General features: G+C 44.5%; 1 protein-coding gene across 1 annotated transcript in view; it reads left to right on the plus strand.

Moving 5' to 3' along the window:
• Window positions 1-1,487: 1,487 nt before the first annotated feature.
• Window positions 1,488-18,589, plus strand: part of TRIM2 (tripartite motif containing 2) — an 82,809-nt gene continuing 65,707 nt past the window's right edge. The window contains exon 1 of the mRNA XM_040418557.1: window positions 1,488-1,596. The gene's annotated coding sequence lies outside the window, so the exon portion shown is untranslated. The remainder of the gene's footprint in view (window positions 1,597-18,589) is intronic.

Genomic DNA, 18,589 nt, shown 5'->3' on the forward strand with positions numbered 1-18,589 from the left:
GGCCCATTGTAGAAATGCCTATTCTTGTCCGCAAAACGGACAAGAATAGGACATGCTACATTTTTTTTTGCGGGGCCACGGAACGGTGCAACGGATGCGGACAGCACACGGAGTGCTGTCCGCATCTTTTGCGGCCCCATTGAAGTGAATGGATCTGCACCCGAGGTGTAAAAAATGCGGCTCGGATGCGGACCACAAAAACGGTCGTGTGCATGAGGCCTAATTGTGCTCCTCAGTGGATTAAAAAGACAGAAAACCGCAACCTGGTGTGAAGACGTTCATGAGTAAGGACTGGATTAGTCTGAAAGGTATTATTTGGCAGTCATTGCCTGGAACATGTTCACCCCATGTCGCAATTTTACGCTGTTTTAAGGCATGTCATTAAAGAAGAAACTATTTGGTGTGACACAGCATTTTGTCCTCTGTAATTTGGATCTGTTTCTATAGAACCGGAGGCACTGTATGTGCCTATAGCAGACAGTCTACGGGCGCTGTATTATAGATTTGTGCAGCTATCATGACTCCTCTTCATACACTTCCACCCTTAGGCCCCTTTCACACGAGCGAGTTTTACGCTCGGGTGCAACGCGTGACATGAATGCATAGACCCCGCACTGAGTCCTGACCCATTCATTTCAATGGGTCTGTGTACATCAGTTCTGCGTTGCGTGAAAAACACAGCATGTTCTATATTCTGCGTTTTTCCCGCAGCCCTGACCCCATAGAAGTGAATGGGGCTTCAGTGAAAAACACATTGCATGTCCGGATGCAATGCGTTTTTCACTGATGGTTGTCTAGGAGATGTTTTTTATCACGCTCGTGAAAAACGCATCAAAATGCATTGCACCCGCACGGAAAAAAACTAAACGCTATCGCAGAAAAAACTGACTGAACTTGCTTGCAAAATGGTGCGAGTTTCACTAAACGCATCCGGAGCCAATCCGCCACGCTCGTGTGAAAGAGGCCTAAGGCATTACTTGCGGATTTTGTTGTGGACTTTGACGCGGATTTGTCCCAGGTGAATTGCAAAGGATGAAATCTGCACTGAAAATCGGCGCAAACAGTTGACATGCCGTGGATTTCAGGTCAGTTTCCACGCAGAAAAATTTCTGTGTAGTTGAGATTTTAAAAATCTCTTTTACTTAGCTTGTATTATATCCAAAAACCTGCATGGAAATTCTGCGCATAGTGCGCACCATGTGCGTATACTCTTCGGGACACAAACCACTAAATATCTGCCTCCTCCTCAATAGGTCTATAGATTATTTCAGTCTCCAATGTGATAAGCCATTTAGCATTAGTTAGCATAGTTCTAAGCACGGTGCCGATCCCTGATAGACTGTAACATTAGCACAGCCGCCGCCAAAGGCACTTTCTAAGAAAGATGAGCAGTGTAATGGCATGGCACAAGGCAGGAGCCACCATTGGCTGACACTCCCACCATCCTCCTCCTCCCTCCCTGAGCTGACAAGCTGTTTGTGCTGAGAGGAGCCTTTCACTCTGCGGCTGAATGAGGACATTGGGGCTGATCTTTCACAGGACCCACATCAGATGGTATTTGAGATGCACATGATAGGATGAAGCCATGGAGTACCAGTGAGTACCTCTCCCTGTCCGCTGTGTAGGCACACAATGTGCTGCTATATAGTGACTGACTTTCCATTCATAGAATTGTCCCAGCAGCTGTTACCGGACAGCACTATCTATGAGGCTCCACTCTACATGGTCATATAATATTCCTGCTCGCCTACTGGCTTTTAATACTCCTGATACTGATCGTGGGGGCTTCCTGAGTACTAGGCTGTTAATTACTTAGTATGATCACATACTGGCAGGCATTAAAGGGGTTGTCCGGGATTTCAATGTTGGATGGCCTAGATTGGTGGGTTTCCAAGACCACCATTGATTAGCTGTTACCATGTAGCAGGTGATCGGTGGAGGGAACAGGGTGTCGAACCCAAGTTGATCTGATCTTGATAAGGATAGACCGTCAATATCAACCTTCCAGACAACCCCTTTAATGCAGTGCTGTCAAGAATAATTCTATACCTTGTGATACAAGTAATTATAGACACTATAAAGATTTTGAAGCCAGGTATAGATCAGAAAGGGAGAGTAAATATACAGGACAGGTACTACCTCATCTGTTTTCTGAATCCACTCCTGGTTTTGGCTCCAAAAACTGCATCAGAAAACCTGAGCGTGTAACCCCAGACTAAAACTAGAGCCGTCAAGCTGGTAAAACTTTCATTCAATCCTTGGTTAGGTTTTTCCTGGAAAAGCTGGGTGACAATCAATATGGCCACCATAAAAGGTCCCTCAGGGATTCTCGCACAGCTTTCCTAGAAGCTGCTAATCTGCTTAGGTAAGTAGCAATAAAATGCCCACCTTCTAAGGGCTCATGCACATTTCTGCAGTACTTTTGCAGAACAACAATAGGACATGTTCTATTTATTTGCGGGGTCGCGGAATGGACCTGTGGATGTGGACAGTACAATGTGTGCTGTCCTCCTTTTTTGAGGCCCCATTGAGATGAATAGGTTTGCACCCAATCTGCAAAAAACACGGATCAGATGTGGACTGAAATTATGGTGATGTGCATGAGCCCTTAGACTGTCTTATTTTTTTAGTCGCATTTACTACTGAAAATTAGCCTGTTTTGAAGGCATTTTCACCTCGTTCGACTATTTAGATATTTTTTTTGACTAATTGAGAAGTTTTCTAACTTTTGAGTGTATTTTACAACCTATTTATGTAGGTGCGCCTTATTCTGTGCCCGATTTAGTCTCAATATCAGTCTAATTTTCACTCCACTCCAGGGCTGGCGTACTTTTCTACATCTGTTTTGAGTGGTGTGTTGTGCCACATTTTGGCAAAAAGGTCGCTCTTTCATGGAGACGTGTGCCTACTTTCAGCTCGCTTGCACCACATTTTCATGTGCATACTAATTAGACCAGTCTTGGTGAATATGAACCCGTCATACTGATAAAGAACCACTAGAGGTCAGACTAATGCGAATACACCTAGTCTAATTCATGAAGTGCTGTGAGACTTTTGATAAATAGTTGGCAAAAGACCAACAGGTGAAGCAACTACGCCTAATTGAAAGCCTAAAAATAGATAAATGTGGCCCATGGTGTTTTTTACTTTCAATATGCAGCATGTTCCAGCTGATCCATGTTGTTCCTTTTAGGCCTCATGCACACGACCGTTCAGTTTTTTGCGGTCCACAAACCGCGGATCCACAAAAAACAGAAGCCGCCTGTGTGCCTTCCGCAATTTACGGAACGGGCAGCCCATTGTAGAAATGCCTATTCTTGTCCGCAAAACGGACAAGAATAGGACATGTTATATTTTTTCAAAACTGACTGTAATTGCGTGCCTACTAGCACGATTTTCCCTGATTGCAGACGCAACGCTTTCAGACCTAATCCGGACACGCTCGTCTGCAAGGGGCCTAAGGGTTACATAGCATCATAAATCAATATAATGCTATGTGACCCTGGCAGTGCTGAGTTCAGGCCTGTTGTGTTTTTTTTTTTTTTTTTTCTTCTCCCCCCTGTTCTTCTGACAGATCAGAAGAACAGAAAGAAAAAAGAAAAACAGCACATTTGGCATCCGTGTAAGCCATTTCCATCTGAGATCTGTTTTCTTCTACAGACGGCAACACACCAACTGTCATGTGCATGAGCCCTAATGCACAGGATACTTTTTCTTTCTTTTTTTCACCCTGATCAGAAACGGTGATGCTCTGATTGGTTGCTATGGGCAACTAAGACAGTTTTCGCGTTAGACAGCTTTGATGAATGAGGCCCAGTACTGTATGTCATTTTGTACTGTGATCTTGTGTGGAATTTCATTACACGATATGTATCGCCCTGGAGCCCTGACTTTACCTGCCAAGCTTGCTATAGAAGGGTTTCTGTCATGAGAAATAACGTAGACTGACATTAGGGATGTGCTAATATGAGCAGAACATAACAGTATGTTTTATAACTCCCTGCCTGCCGCCGTTCTCTCAAGGCTACATGCACACGAACGTTGTTTGTTTCCGTTCCGTTTTTTGGGGGTTTTTTTTGCGGATAGGATGCAGACCCATTCATTTCAATGGGTCCACAAAAAACGCGTGTGCTGTCTGCATCAGTATGTCCGTTCCGTTGCCCCGCAAAAAAAATAGTGCATGTCCTATTTTTTTCTAGTTTGCGGACAAGGATAGGCATTATTACAATGGATCCGCAAAAAAAAAAAAACAATGCCATACGGAACGTCATCCTTTTTTTTTTTGCGGATCCCTTGTAATAATGCCTATCCTTGTCCGCAAACTAGAAAAAAATAGGACATGCACGGTGTGCTGTCCACATTTTTTGCGGACCCATTGAAATGAATGGGTCCGCATCCTATCCGCAAAAAAAACTGAATGGACACGGAAACAAACAACGTTCGTGTGCATGTAGCCTAAAATAAACACTTTTAAATATGCTAATGATCTAGGTGTTACTGGGGCGTTGCTTCAGCATCTAGAGGCTCCGTCTTCTCGCCCTTTGGCACGCCCAGGTCCAGTTGATTGACTTTCCAGTTCTCCTCAGTGTCCTGTAAATCCTGCACCGTCCAGTTTAGTATTCAGCGCAGGCGCAGTGAGGAAGCCGGCAGCAGGAGCGCGTCATTCACTTACTGCACCTGCGCCAAATTCTAAACTGGACGGCGCGGGATTTACGGGACACTGAGGAGAACTGGAAAGTCAATCAACTAGACCTGGGCGTGCCAAAGGGTGAGAAGACGGAGCCTCTAGGTGCTGAAGCAACGTCCTAATAGCACCTAGAGGCTCATTACCATATTTTAGAAGTCTTTATTTTAAGAGAACGGCGGCAGGCAGGGAGTTATAAAGCATACTGTTATGTACTGCTGATATTAGCACATCGCAAATGTCAGTCAGCTACATAACCTTATTTACAGACGTTAGGACAGAAACCCTTTAATAAGTTAAGTGAAGCTTGCGGACGAGCGTTGTTCTCATCTGTGTGCACATGTACTGATCACTATTGGGTGCCTTCACTCGTGGCAGAAAATCCGCCAGATAATACACAAGTGTGGATCTTTGCGATGGTGCAGATATCTATGTGAACTTTGATGTGGATTTCTGTGCAAATTACAATTCAATTAAGGCCTCTTTCACACAAACGATACGGATTGGCTCCGGATGCGTTCAGTGAAACTCGCACCATTTTGTAGGCAAGTTCAGTCAGTTTTGTCTGCGATTGGGTTCAGTTGTTACATTTTTTACCACGCGGGTGCAATGCGTTTTGATGCGTTTTTCACGAGCGTGATAAAAAAACTGAAGGTTTACAAACATCTCCTAGCAATCATCAGTGAAAAAAACGCATTGCGGATGCAAAGCGTTTTTCACTGAAGCCCCACTCACTTCTATGGGGCCAAGGCTGCGTAAAAAACGCAAAATATAGAACATGCTGCGTTTTTCACGCAGCCCAGAACTGATGCGTTAAATAAAACGCTCATGTACACAGACCCATTGAAATGAATGGGTCAGAATTCCGTATTTCCGTTCCACAAGAAAAAAAATAAAACATGTCCTATTATTGTCCGCATTTCGGACAAGGATAGTACTGTTCTATCAGGGGCCAGCTGTTCCGTTCCACAAAATATGGAATGCACATGGATGCCTTTCGTGTTTTTTGCGGACAGCAAAATGCATACGGTTGTCTATGAGCCCTAATTAAGAGTAACTGCAGTGCGGCACCCCTGATTTGGCCACGAACTTGTAATGGCACCTTTTAAAGGGGTTATCCAAAAGCTGACTGTAAACCCTAGCCTGTTATACCTGTTGAAAAAAAAAATCATGCTCTGCTTTTCCCCCGGTTCTCCGTTCTGGGGCTCTGGCTTCCTTTAGGAATCTTCCAGTCCCTGTCCTGTGATCTCAGAGATGGACAAGGTCATGCGTGTTACTGCAGCCAATGGCTGGCCTCAGTAGTGACCTATCCCTAAGTGGCATGTGACCCAGCAGTGACGTGCTGCTTGGTGACATGTTACCGCTGGGGCCAGTCATTGGCTGCATCGTCTGTCTGTTTACAGGACGGCTACCAAAGACCCCTGATGGGAGGCAGGAAGCGGGAATGGACCAGTGGGGAGCAGGGGAGTTTGTATTCAACAGTTACAGCAGGCTGGGGATGTAAGTTTAAAAAAAAAGTCCAAAAAGATGGATAGCGCTGTTTTGCCAACACTTTCTGAAGAAAATGCAAGTGTTAAGAGACGCAGGCCAAGATCTACTAATCCTATAGATGGAGTAAACGGACTGTCTACACCTGCAGCAGATTTATCACTGCGGGGCACATTTACTGATGGACTTGCGACACTTTTAGGGCTCGCGCAAAAAACGGATCCGCGAAAAATACGGATGATGGCCGTGTACATCCCGTATTTTGTGGAACAGAACAGCTGGCTGCTAATAGAACAGTCCTATCCTTGACCGTAATGCGGACAATAATAGGACATGTTCTATGTTTTTGCGGAACGGAAATACAGAAACTGAATGCACACTGAGTAACTTCCGTTTTTTTTATTTTTTTTTTTATTGCGGACCCATTGAAATGAATGGTTCCGCATACGGTCACGGAAAGAAAATACGTTCGTCTGCATGAGCCCTTAGACATAAAAATTGTCGTAAGAAACCCTGACACAAAACACGGCAAAAACTGCAGGTGGCAAGGAATGGCATGTGCTTATTCTGGCATTTTTAACTGGTAGAAACAAAATGGAGCCAAACTGGTGTGTGAGGACTCTCAGGGATGTTCATGTCTAATGAATTGAAATACTAAGCATCAACTTTGCTAGTTCCGTAAATGTCAGCTTCTACTTTTCCATGGGCAGTCTTAATTTAAAGGTCACCTGTTGTTCATCCCCCTTTCAATGGTTTATTCATTCATTTATTCTACATTTTTTTTTGGGGGGGGGGGGGAATCTTTGGGAGCAATGCTGCTGGTATTGTTTCAGGAGTCTGTGGGCCCTAAATTACCAGAAAGTGACTGTAAAATGTATGATCATGGGTACAATGGATTCATTGTGGGGAAATGTTTGACCTTCCGATGACTATGTATTCTCTTGTGTTCAATCATTTATTTCTGTGGTGTTGTTTTTTTATAGTTTATTAGATATAGTTTGTTTTCTTATAAAGTTACCTCCATTTATATTGTAAGTGTTAAAGCAAAATATCTGTTTCAGGTTATGGCCATATGGGGCAGATTATAACGAGATTATGTGACAAAATACGTGTTGATTCCACTGCAAAATCTGCATGTTATGCCTCTTTCACACGACCGTATGGCTTTTTCAGTGTTTTGCGGTCCATTTTTCATGGATCCGTGGTTCCGTTTTTTTTTGTTTCCATTGTGTTTCTGTTCCATTTTTCCGTATGGCATATACAGTAATTACATAGAAAAAAAATGGTCTGGGCATAACATTTTCAATAGATGGTTCCGCAAGAACGGATACGGAAGACATATCAATGCATTTCCGTATGTGTTCCATATTTTTTTTTTTTTTTAAGGACCCATTGACTTAAATGGAGACACGGAATGTGATTTGCGGGCAATAATAGGACATGTTCTATCTTTGAACGGAAATATGGCAATGGAATGCATATGGAGTACATTCCGTTTTTTTTGCAGAACCATTGAAATGAATCGTTCCGTATGCGGAACAAAAAAAACGGCCCGTTTACGGAACGGAAAAAACGTTTGAGTGAACGAGCCCTTAGGCCTAGTTCACACGAACGTTGTTTTTGCAGGTGTACGGCCCGTTTTTTTGTGTTCCGTATACGGAACCATTCATTTCAATGGTTCCGGAAAAAAAAACAGAATGTGTTCCGTATGCATTCCGTTTCCGTATTTCCGTTTTTCCACTCCGTGGAAAGATAGAACATGTCCTATATTTGGCCGCAAATCACTTTCCGTGGCTCCATTAAAGTCAATGGGTCCGCAAAAAAAACGGAACACAAACGGAAATGCATCCGTATGATTTCCGTATCTGTTCCGTTTTTGCTTTAAACATCTATTGAAAATGTTATGCCCAGCCCAATTTTATCTATGTAATTACTGTATACTGTATATGCCATACGGAAAAACAGAACGGAAAAACGGAATGGAAACGGAAACACAACGGAACTCCAAAACGGATCCGTGAAAAACGGACCGCAAAAAACTATAAAAGCCATACGATCATGTGAACTAGGCCTTATGCTCAGATTTTTGCAGTGTATGTTCTGCTGGTTTCTTTCTGCATTGCAAATCTATTGTGGATAGGAACTCTGTTTCTGCTGCAGGTTTTTTCTACGGTGTGAGATTTTGTAACCTCTCTGGTATAATGAGGGTATGTTTGCGTGGATTTTTTTTTTTTTTCGGTCCTGAAATAAACCTGTTCAGGTTTTTAGGATGCATTATTTTATTTTTTTTCACACCTTTTTTATGTGGATTTGAAATGGATTTTCATTCCTGCCCTTTTTAATGGGAATTGAGGACACAGAATCCACACCTAATCTGCATTAAGAATGGACATGTCAATTGTTCTTTGTAAAACTGCACGTGGAAAAAAAGCGCAATACGTTTTAACATGCAGCTTCCCCATTAAAATCAAGGGGGAAAATATGCATGCATTTTTGGCATGGAATCTGCGCAAAAAAAAAAAAAACCTCACCACGCACGTACCCTTAGATACTGCTGATTTTCTACTGGCAAATCCAAAGCAGAAAAAAGAGGATCGGGATATGCAATGATGGCGAACCTTTTAGAGACCGAGTGCCCAAACTGCAACCCAAAACCCATTATTTATCGCAAAGTGCCAACACGGCAATTTACCCTGAATACTACAGTCCAATAGTATATCTTTCAAGCACTTTATCATTTAGCTAGAATAGCCGGCCTGCATTCAGTGCGCTGCCTGTGCTGTTCATAGCATGTCCTGCGCTGATAAATGGCAGGAAAGGTCTAAGGCATATTGGTACAACATCGACTTTTTCCAGGGTGTGGGTGCCCACAGAGAGGGCTCTGAGTGCCGCCTCTGGCACTCATGCCATAGGTTCTCCACCACTGGGATAGGGCATAACTATGGCTACTTTCACACTCGTGTTTTGTGCGGATCCGTAATGGACGGATCCATTCAGATAATGCAACCGTCTGCATCCGTTCAGAACGGATCCGTTTGTATTATCTGTAACAAAGCCAAGACGGATCCGTCTTGAACACCACTGAAAGTCAATGGAGGACGGATCCGTTTTCTATTGTGCCATATTGTGTCAGTGAAAACGGATTCGTCCCCATTGACTTACATTGTGTGCCAGGACGGATCCGTTTGGCTCAGTTTCATCAGACGGACACCGTCCGTCTCCAAAGCGGAATGGAGACTGGACTGGTGAAAACTGATGCGTTCTGAGCGGATTCCTTTCCATTCAGAATGCAAACTGATCCGTTTGGACCGCTTGTGAGAGCCCTGAACGGATCTCACAAACGGAAAGCCAAAACACCAGTGTGAAAGTAGCCTAATTGGTGAGGGTCTGACTGTCGGGACCCCACCAATCCCAGGAATGAGGATCCTAAGTTGCTCTGATTGGCAAGGGTCCAACCACTGGGACCCCCACCGATCCGGATAATAGGATTCCCATCCTGATAGAGAAACAGGCCTAATGCTCACAACACCCTGGTGCTCTTCATTCTGTATGGGACCACCAGAGACAGCTGAGCACATTGCAGTCCCATAGAGAATGAATGGAGTAGCAAGGACCATGCTCAGCCTGCCTCTCTATCAGAGTTGCACCCTATAGAAAAAGCACTGACCTACGTGAGCTCTCGCGGTTCTGGTAACCAGAGAGACCGGCGCTTTTTATATAGTGTGCAAGCACGTCCACCGCTGATGGATTGCAGGGTGGTCGTACTATGGAAACAAGCAGTGTATAATGTGGTGGAAAAATGAATCCAGCCAGTAAATGAGGCAATATGGGCAATCACAATACATTAGTAAGTGCCTTGTATTAACTTTCTCTACATGATAAATGCCACTTGCTGAAGTGACCCAACCCTTTTAAGGGGATTGTCCAGAAAATCCAAATTAACTTGAAACTAGCTCACAATGGGGTACAAAAATTGAAAAAAAAAAAGCATACTCTTCTCTCTAGCCCAACGCTTCAGCACTGCCCAGGCTCTCTCCCACCGCTACTTCCTGACCCCTCTCAACATGCAGGAAATGCTACTATGTAGTAACCCTCCTGAGCCACTGATTGACTGGGCAGGGACTGTGTGTTGAGAAGGACCAGAGCGCGGGGAACCTGGGCGGCATTGGATCTTCTTTTTGACTGCAGAAGTGACATGCCAGTATACTGCAGCCTGCCTGTGGTCTTGTACTATATACTGCTGAAGCAGTGATTGGCTGCTGCAGTCACATGAGGCAAACGGGCGCATCATCGCAGGCGCGAAGAACATGATTGCTGCTGTAGGGAGGATCAGCAAAGCAGAACTGAAGCAAATGGGTTTGAGTGTGTATAATTTCTTTTATTTTAACACCTTTCCGGCAGTGTTTTTTTTTTTGTTTTGTTTTTTAACTCTGACAACCCCTTTAATGTATTCAAAGCACAGGTTGCCAGTAAAGCACTAAAGTAGATAGGACCACCATCCATCTTATGTATGTGGTTGTAACTTCCTGTGCTTTTTACTTTTATTGCGTTCAGACTTGGACTAGAAGATCATTATTTTTTTTATTTTTTTATTTTTTATAGCTTTTTTTCCCCCTCGTTTCTGAAAAAGATCAAGTTACTAATCTGCACATTGAAACAATTCCCCATAACTCATGAGAAGTTCTGAAAAGAAGCACAATTCTTCTGAGGGCTACACTAGAAAATCTGTTCTGTGTTCCAGTCGCTGAACAAGTGAATGATGCCAGTGTTTCAGTGGTACCAGTTTGTGCTTTTGGCAGTCATGCCTCTCTACAACTTAAGCAAGCAGCCAACTTTTTTTTTTATTTTTATAAATTTGCATTCTAATATTATAATATTATCCAACGAGGATTGGCTGCCATGTTGGATTTTTTTTTGATTGATCATTTATTGTTGTACCAAAGGTTCGTGTCTCTGGAGTTGGTGGGCGACTATTCACTCTTTCACACCCACAGGGGCCTTTGGCCACAACAAATGGCCATTTTATGGAAGGCACCAGGGGTGTTATCTGCTATCTGACCAATAGTTACTAGTCCAGTAGATGTTTTTTTTTGTCTACTTTCAGCTCTGCTGTGAGGCATCTAACATAGTAACATAGTAACATAGTACATAAGGCCGAAAAAAGACATTTGCCCATCCAGTTCGGCCTGTTATCCTGCAAGTTGATCCAGAGGAAGGCCAAAAACCCTGTGAGGTAGAAGCCAATTTTCTCCACTTTAGGCCTCATGCACACGACCGTTGTGTGCATCCGTGGCTGTTGTGCCGTTTTCCGTTTTTTTTCGCGGACCCATTGACTTTCAATGGGTCCGTGGAAAAAACGGAAAATGCACCGTTTGGCAGCCGCATCCGTGAGCCGTGTTTCCTGGCCGTGAAAAAAATATGACCTGTCCTATTTTTTTCACGGCCAATGGTTCACGGACCCATTCAAGTCAATGGGTCCGTGAAAGAACACGGATGCACACAAGATTGGCATCCGTGTCCGTGATCCGTGGCCGTAGGTTAGTTTTTATACAGACGGATCCGAAGATCCGTCTGCATAAAAGCTTTTTCAAAGCTGAGCGTGAAAACTCAGAACCGACAGTATATTCTAACACAGAAGCGTTCCCATGGTGATGGGGACGCTTCTAGTTAGAATACACTACAAACTGTGTACAAGACTGCCCCCTGCTGCCTGGCAGCACCCGATCTCTTACAGGGGGCCGTGATCAGCACAATTAACCCCTTCAGGTGCGGCACCTGAAGGGGTTAATTGTGCTGATTACGGCCCCCTGTAAGAGATCAGGGCTGCCAGGCAGCAGGGGGCAGACCCCCCCCCCCCCCCTCCCCAGTTTGAATATCATTGGTGGCCAGTGCGGCCCCCCACCCTCCCTCTATTGTAATAATTCGTTGGTGGCACAGTGTGCGCCCCCCCCCTCCCTCCCGCTATTGTAATAATTCGTTGGTGGCAGTGTGCGCCCCCCATCGGCCCCCCCTCCCTCTATAGCATTAACAACATTGGTGGCCAGTGTGCGGCCTCCCATCTCTCCCCCCCCCCCCCATCATTGGTGGCAGCGGAGTTCCGATCGGAGTCCCAGTTTAATCGCTGGGGCTCCGATCGGTAACCATGGCAACCGGGACGCTACTACAGTCCTGGTTGCCATGGTTACTTAGCAATAGTACAATAGTAGAAGATTCATACTTACCTGCTCCAGGCTGCTGCTGCGATGTTCGTGTCCGGCCGGGAGCTCCACCTACTGGTAAGTGACAGGTCTGTGCGGCGCATTGCTAAATGAACTGTCACTTACTAGTAGGAGGAGCTCCCGGCCGGACACGAACCTCGCAGCTCCCAAGCTCCCAGGTAAAGTATGAATCTTTTACTATTGTACTATTGCTAGTAACCCGCTGCCACCAATGATGGGGGGGGAGATGGGAGGCCGCACACTGGCCACCAATGTTGTTAATGCTATAGAGGGAGGGGGGGCCAATGGGGGGCGCACACTGTGCCACCAACGAATTATTACAATAGAGGGAGGAAGGGGGGGGGGGCGCACACTGTGCCACCAACGATTTATTACAATAGAGGGAGGAGGGGGGGGGGGGCCGCACTGGCCACCAATGATATTCAAACTGGGGAGGGGGGGGGGGGTCTGCCCCCTGCTGCCTGGCAGCCCTGATCTCTTACAGGGGGATATGATAGTACAATTAACCCCTTCAGGTGCGGCACCTAAGGGGTTAATTGTGCTGATCACGGCCCCCTGTAAGAGATCGGATGCTGCTAGGCAGCAGGGGGCAGTCATGTACACAGTTTGTAGTATATTCTAACTAGAAGCGTCCCCATCACCATGGGAACGCCTCTGTGTTAGAATATACTGTCGGAAATGAGGTTTCACGATCTCACTCATATCCGACAGTATATTCTAACATAGAGGCGTTCCCATGGTGATGGGGACGCTTCAAGTTAAAATATACCATCGGATTGGAGAAAACTCCGATCCGATGTTATAAAAGGGACTCCAGACTTTACATTGAAAGTCAATGGGGACGGATCCGTTTGAAATGGCACCATATTGTGTCAACGTCAAACGGATCCGTCCCTATTGACTTGCATTGTAATTCAGGACGGATCCGTTTGGCTCCGCAGGGCCAGGCGGACACCAAAACGACTTTTTTTTCATGTCCGTGGATCCTCCAAAAATCAAGGAAGACCCACGGACGAAAAAACGGTCACGGATCACGGGAAAACGGAACCCCGTTTTGCGGACCGCAAAAAAATACGGTCGTGTGCATGAGGCCTTAGGGGAATAAAAAATTCCTTCCCGACTCCAATCAGGCAATCAGAATAACTCCCTGGATCAACGACCCCTCTCTAGTAGCTATAGCCTGTAATATTATTAAAGGGGTTATCCGAGTTATGGGAAAAAAAATAAAACCTAACAAAATTAATCAGGATATACATATACATTAGTCAAGCTTGATTTTTTGAAAAAAGAACATCCTCACACCTTTTCCAGGTTCTGTTATTGCTGTGTTTACATGCAGCAGTAACAATAATGACTCATCTCTCCCTCATGAATATTTGTGGGAGGGGTTGATTTCAAAAGAAAACCCTCCACCCCGCCCCCCCTCCCCCCAATATAATAAATGGGGATGGAGTGGCAGCACGGTGGGACATATGTACTAGCGGCAGGGCCAGTCCGGCAAGGTGACAGGCTATTCAACTGCTGTAACAGCCTGCCGATAATATAAAAGTATCATAAGCCAGTGTTTCACAACCAGTGTTCCTCCAGCTGTTGCAAAACTACAACTCCCAGCATGCCTGGACAGGCATGCTAGGAGTTGTAGTTTTGCAAAAGCTGTAGGCACAACGGTTGGGAAACAATGCCATAAGCTATATTAGATTCATATACCTATATCTTGATAGAGATATAGGATTTATATATTAGCTAATAAACTTTTGAATAAACACCTATTTCTGTTGTAGCTGATATAACCTTATTATACATTATTTACTTTTTTCTTCAAGTGGGCGGTCTTCACTGGAACGGAGCAGCCAGCCATACAAGTGCCGAATGAAGAGCTGCGGCAGTGGTGAGGATCGCGCATATGCGATCAGCTATTAGCCGCAGGGAGGAACTTGGAGGGAGCCGCGGCACAAGTGAGGATCGCGCATGCGCGATCAGCTATTAGCCGCAGTTAGAAAGTTGGAGGTAGCCGCGGCACAAGTGAGGATCGCGCATGCGCAATCAACTCACAGCCGCACGGACTGTAAGGCTAAGTTCACACGAACGTGCGTGACCCGTGGCCGTATTGCGGCCCGCAAATCGCGGGCCGCAATACACGGCCACAGTTCCGTGTGAATTCCGCATCACGGATGCGGACCCATTCACTTCAATGGGTCCGCTAATCCGGAATCGCGGAACGGCCGCACGGGACTGGACCCCTCGGAAGCACTACGGAGTGCCTCCTGGGGTTACGTCCCGTTGTTCCGTTCCGCTAAAAGATAGAACAAGTCCTATCTTTTCGCGGAACGGCCGGATCGCGGACCCATTAAAGTAAATGGGTCCGCGATCCGATGCGGCTGACCTACGGCCGGCGAACAAGCATTGCGGCCCGCTATTTGCGGGCCGCTTCACAGGCACGGGTCACACACGTTCGTGTGAACCCGGCCTAATGCAGAGAGGTGGGGGCGTGGCCAAGGCTGATGACGTTCCGTTGACATGGCTTAGTCACTCCCACAAGCAGAGAGCTCCATGTCAACGGAACGTCACAGCTGATGACGTGGGCGGTCACATGACTGTTTAGTGTAGCAGAGAAACGGCACAAGATAGGTACAGCAAGTGATTTAGGAAAACTAAGGTATAGGAGAAATAAAGCCATAAAGATAAGGTTAAGTTAACTCGGATAACCCCTTTAAGCTCCAGAAATACGTCCAGGCCCCTCTTGAATTCCTTTATTGTACTCACCATCACCACCTCCTCAGGCAGAGAGCTCCATAGTCTCACTGCTCTTACCGTAAAGAATCCTCTTCTATGTTTGTGTACAAACCTTCTTTCCTCCAGACGCAGAGGATGTCCCCTCGTCACAGTCACAGTCCTGGGGATAAATAGCTGATGGGATAGATCTCTGTACTGACCCCTGATATATTTATACATATTAATTTGGTCTCCCCTCAGTCGTCTTTTTTCTAAAGTGAATAACCCTAATTTTGATAATCTTTCAGGGTACTGTAGTTGCCCCATTCCAGTTATTACTTTAGTTGCCCTCCTCTGAACCCTCTCCAGCTCTGCTATGTCTGCCTTGTTTACAGGAGCCCAGAACTGTACACAGTACTCCATGTGTGGTCTGACTAGCGATTTGTAAAGTGGTAGGACTATGTTCTCATCACGGGCATCTATGCCCCTTTTGATGCAACCCATTATCTTATTGGCCTTGGCAGCAGCTGCCTGACACTGTTTTTTGCTGCTTAGTTTGCTGTTTATTAAAATTCCTAGATCCTTTTCCATGTCAGTGTTACCGAGTGTTTTACCATTTAGTATGTACGGGTGACTTGCATTTTTCCTTCCCATGTGCATAACTTTACATTTGTCAGTGTTAAACCTCATCTGCCACTTATCTGCCCAAGCCTCCAATCTATCCAGATCCCTCTGTAGTAGTATACTGTCCTCTTCAGTGTAAATTACTTTACACAGTTTAGTGTCATCTGCGAAAATTGATACTTTACTATGCAAGCCTTCAACAAGATCATTAATAAATATATTGAAGAGAATAGGGCCCAATACTGACCCCTGAGGTACTCCACTAGTGACAGTGACCCAATCTGAGTATGTACCATTAATAACCACCCTCTGTTTTCTATCACTCAACCAGTTACTTACCCACACACAGATGTTTTCTCCCAGTCCGAGCATTCTCATTTTATATACTAACCTTTTATGTGGTACAGTGTCAAATGCTTTAGAGAAGTCCAGATATACGACATCCATTGATTCGCCGCTGTCAAGTCTAGAACTTACCTCCTCATAGAAACTGATTAAATTAGTCTGACATGACCGATCCCTCACGAAGCCATGCTGATATGGCGTTATTTGCTTATTTCCGTTGAGATGCTCTAATATAGCATCTCTCAGAAAACCTTCAAACAGTTTACCCACAACAGATGTTAAACTTACCGGCCTATAGTTTCCAGGCTCTGTTTTTGGCCCCTTTTTGAATATTGGCACCACATATGCCACGCGCCAATCCTGTGGGACATTCCCTGTCAGTATAGAGTCTGCAAATATCAGAAATAAGGGTCTGGCTATGACATTACTTAATTCCTTTAGGATACGGGGGTGTATGTCATCCGGTCCTGGCGATTTGTCTATTTTAATCTTTTTAAGTCGCTGATGTACTTCTTCCTGGGTCAGACAGGACACTTTTAATGGGGAATTTATTTTTGCATTCTGCATGTCATCTGACAATTTATTTTCCTCAGTGAATACATTGGAGAAAAAAATATTTAACAGCTTTGGTTTCTCCTCGTCGCTCTCTGCGACTCCCCCCTCATTACTGTTTAAAGGGCCGACACCTTCAGATTTATACTTTTTAACATTTATATAATTGAAGAACATTTTAGGGTTAGTTTTACTCTCTTTGGCAATTAATCTCTCGGTCTCTAGTTTGGCCGCTTTTATTTGTTTTTTGCATGTTCTATTTTTTTCCTTATAGTTTTTCAGTGCTTCCGTGCTACCCTCCTGTTTTAGTGTTTTATATGCTTTCTTTTTGTCATTTATTGCTTTCTTTACAGTTCTATTTATCCACATTGGTTTCTTTTTGTTCCTTAACCTTTTATTCCCATATGGTATGTACCTCTCACAATGAGTTTTTAGGATGTTTTTAAAGATATCCCATTTTGTGTCTGTATTTGTGAGGACTTTGTCCCAGTTAGTTTGGCCTATGGCCTCTCTTAGTAGGCTAAATTTAGCTTTTTTGAAGTTTGGTATTTTTGTTCTTCCCTGTAGAAACGCTCTTTTGAATGATAATTTGAAGGTTATTACTTTATGGTCACTATTTCCCAGGTGTCCCCCAACCTGCACGTCTGATGTTCTGTCAGGTCTATTGGTTAATACTAAGTCCAGTATGGCCGTCCCTCTAGTCGGGTCCTGAACCAGTTGGGAGAGGTAATTGTCTTTGGTTATTGCCACGAACCTGTTTCCCTTATGAGATATACAAGTTTCAGTTTCCCAGTCTATATCTGGGTAGTTGAAGTCCCCCATAATAACCACCTCATTATGATTTGCCGCCTCGTCTATCTCGTTTAGTAGGAATGCAGAACAGAAGATCTGCCAGAAGCTGAACTTGTAGATCTGGTTTGGTTAGGTGTTGCATGCCGCAAAATGTTTTACCAGGTAAAATCTGAAACTTGGATTTAATAAAAAAAAATCCAGGAAGATTAGAAAGAACATTCTTCAAGCCCCTGAATAAGTACTAATGTGTATGAGCAGGGTCATTTCTAACTAGGCCTACAAGATGTGCTAATGGTATAAAATGTTACTTGGTATGTGGGTGCAATTATGGACTTGAATGGACATTCCAGTATCCTTAGGCCATATTCACATGCAGCAGATTTCATTGCAGAATCATCTTTGAAAATATGCAAATATCAGCACAATGGATATAAATAAAAATGAAACCATTCAAAAGAAAAATTTCTGGACCAGAATTTTATATCTGTGGCTAGATTGAAGGGAACCTGTCATTGGGTTCATGCTGCCTGATCCATGGGCATTATAAAATATTGAGAAAGTATAGTTTGAATACAAGCCAGGAATGGGGGGATGAGTCAGCTGTGTGGCATCTCCCTGCCATGCTTGATTGACAGGTCTTTCCTTGGGCAAACATGGAGAGCAGGGCAGGGACAAGTGACTCAGCAGAATCATCTCCTCATTTTCAATTAATTTTTAAAATGGGGTCCACATTTACTAATCTAGGAGTACCTAAAGGTTGCAAAATGTGGTGCAAATTGGCAAAATTTAGTGCGTTTTTGGAGTGGTGCCTTTTAGAAGAAGTTTCTATCCTTGCATCACATTTATCGTCTAGTCTGAGTCACTGTGATTGTTGGTTTCTTAGACAGGCTAAGTTTATGACCTCTATAGGATAGCAAATTTGTCCCAATGTTTTCTTTGAAATGGCTTAGCGTTTCAGAGTTAACCGAGCTCCCTGTCATGAGGGACCCTGTCAGGACTTCATCCTGCCCCTGGTTCAGACAGCATGAACCTGATGACCGAGTCAATTGAGCTTGTGACCCTCTATGAATAAAACTGTTCACTTAGGCTACCTTCACACATGTGGCACAGCAATCCGACAGGCTGTTCCTGAAAAGAACGGCATGTGGAAGTTCTCTGAATCCGGCATAGCTGG

Source organism: Bufo bufo, chromosome 2, assembly GCF_905171765.1.
Source record: "Bufo bufo chromosome 2, aBufBuf1.1, whole genome shotgun sequence".
NCBI classification, from domain to species: domain Eukaryota; kingdom Metazoa; phylum Chordata; class Amphibia; order Anura; family Bufonidae; genus Bufo; species Bufo bufo.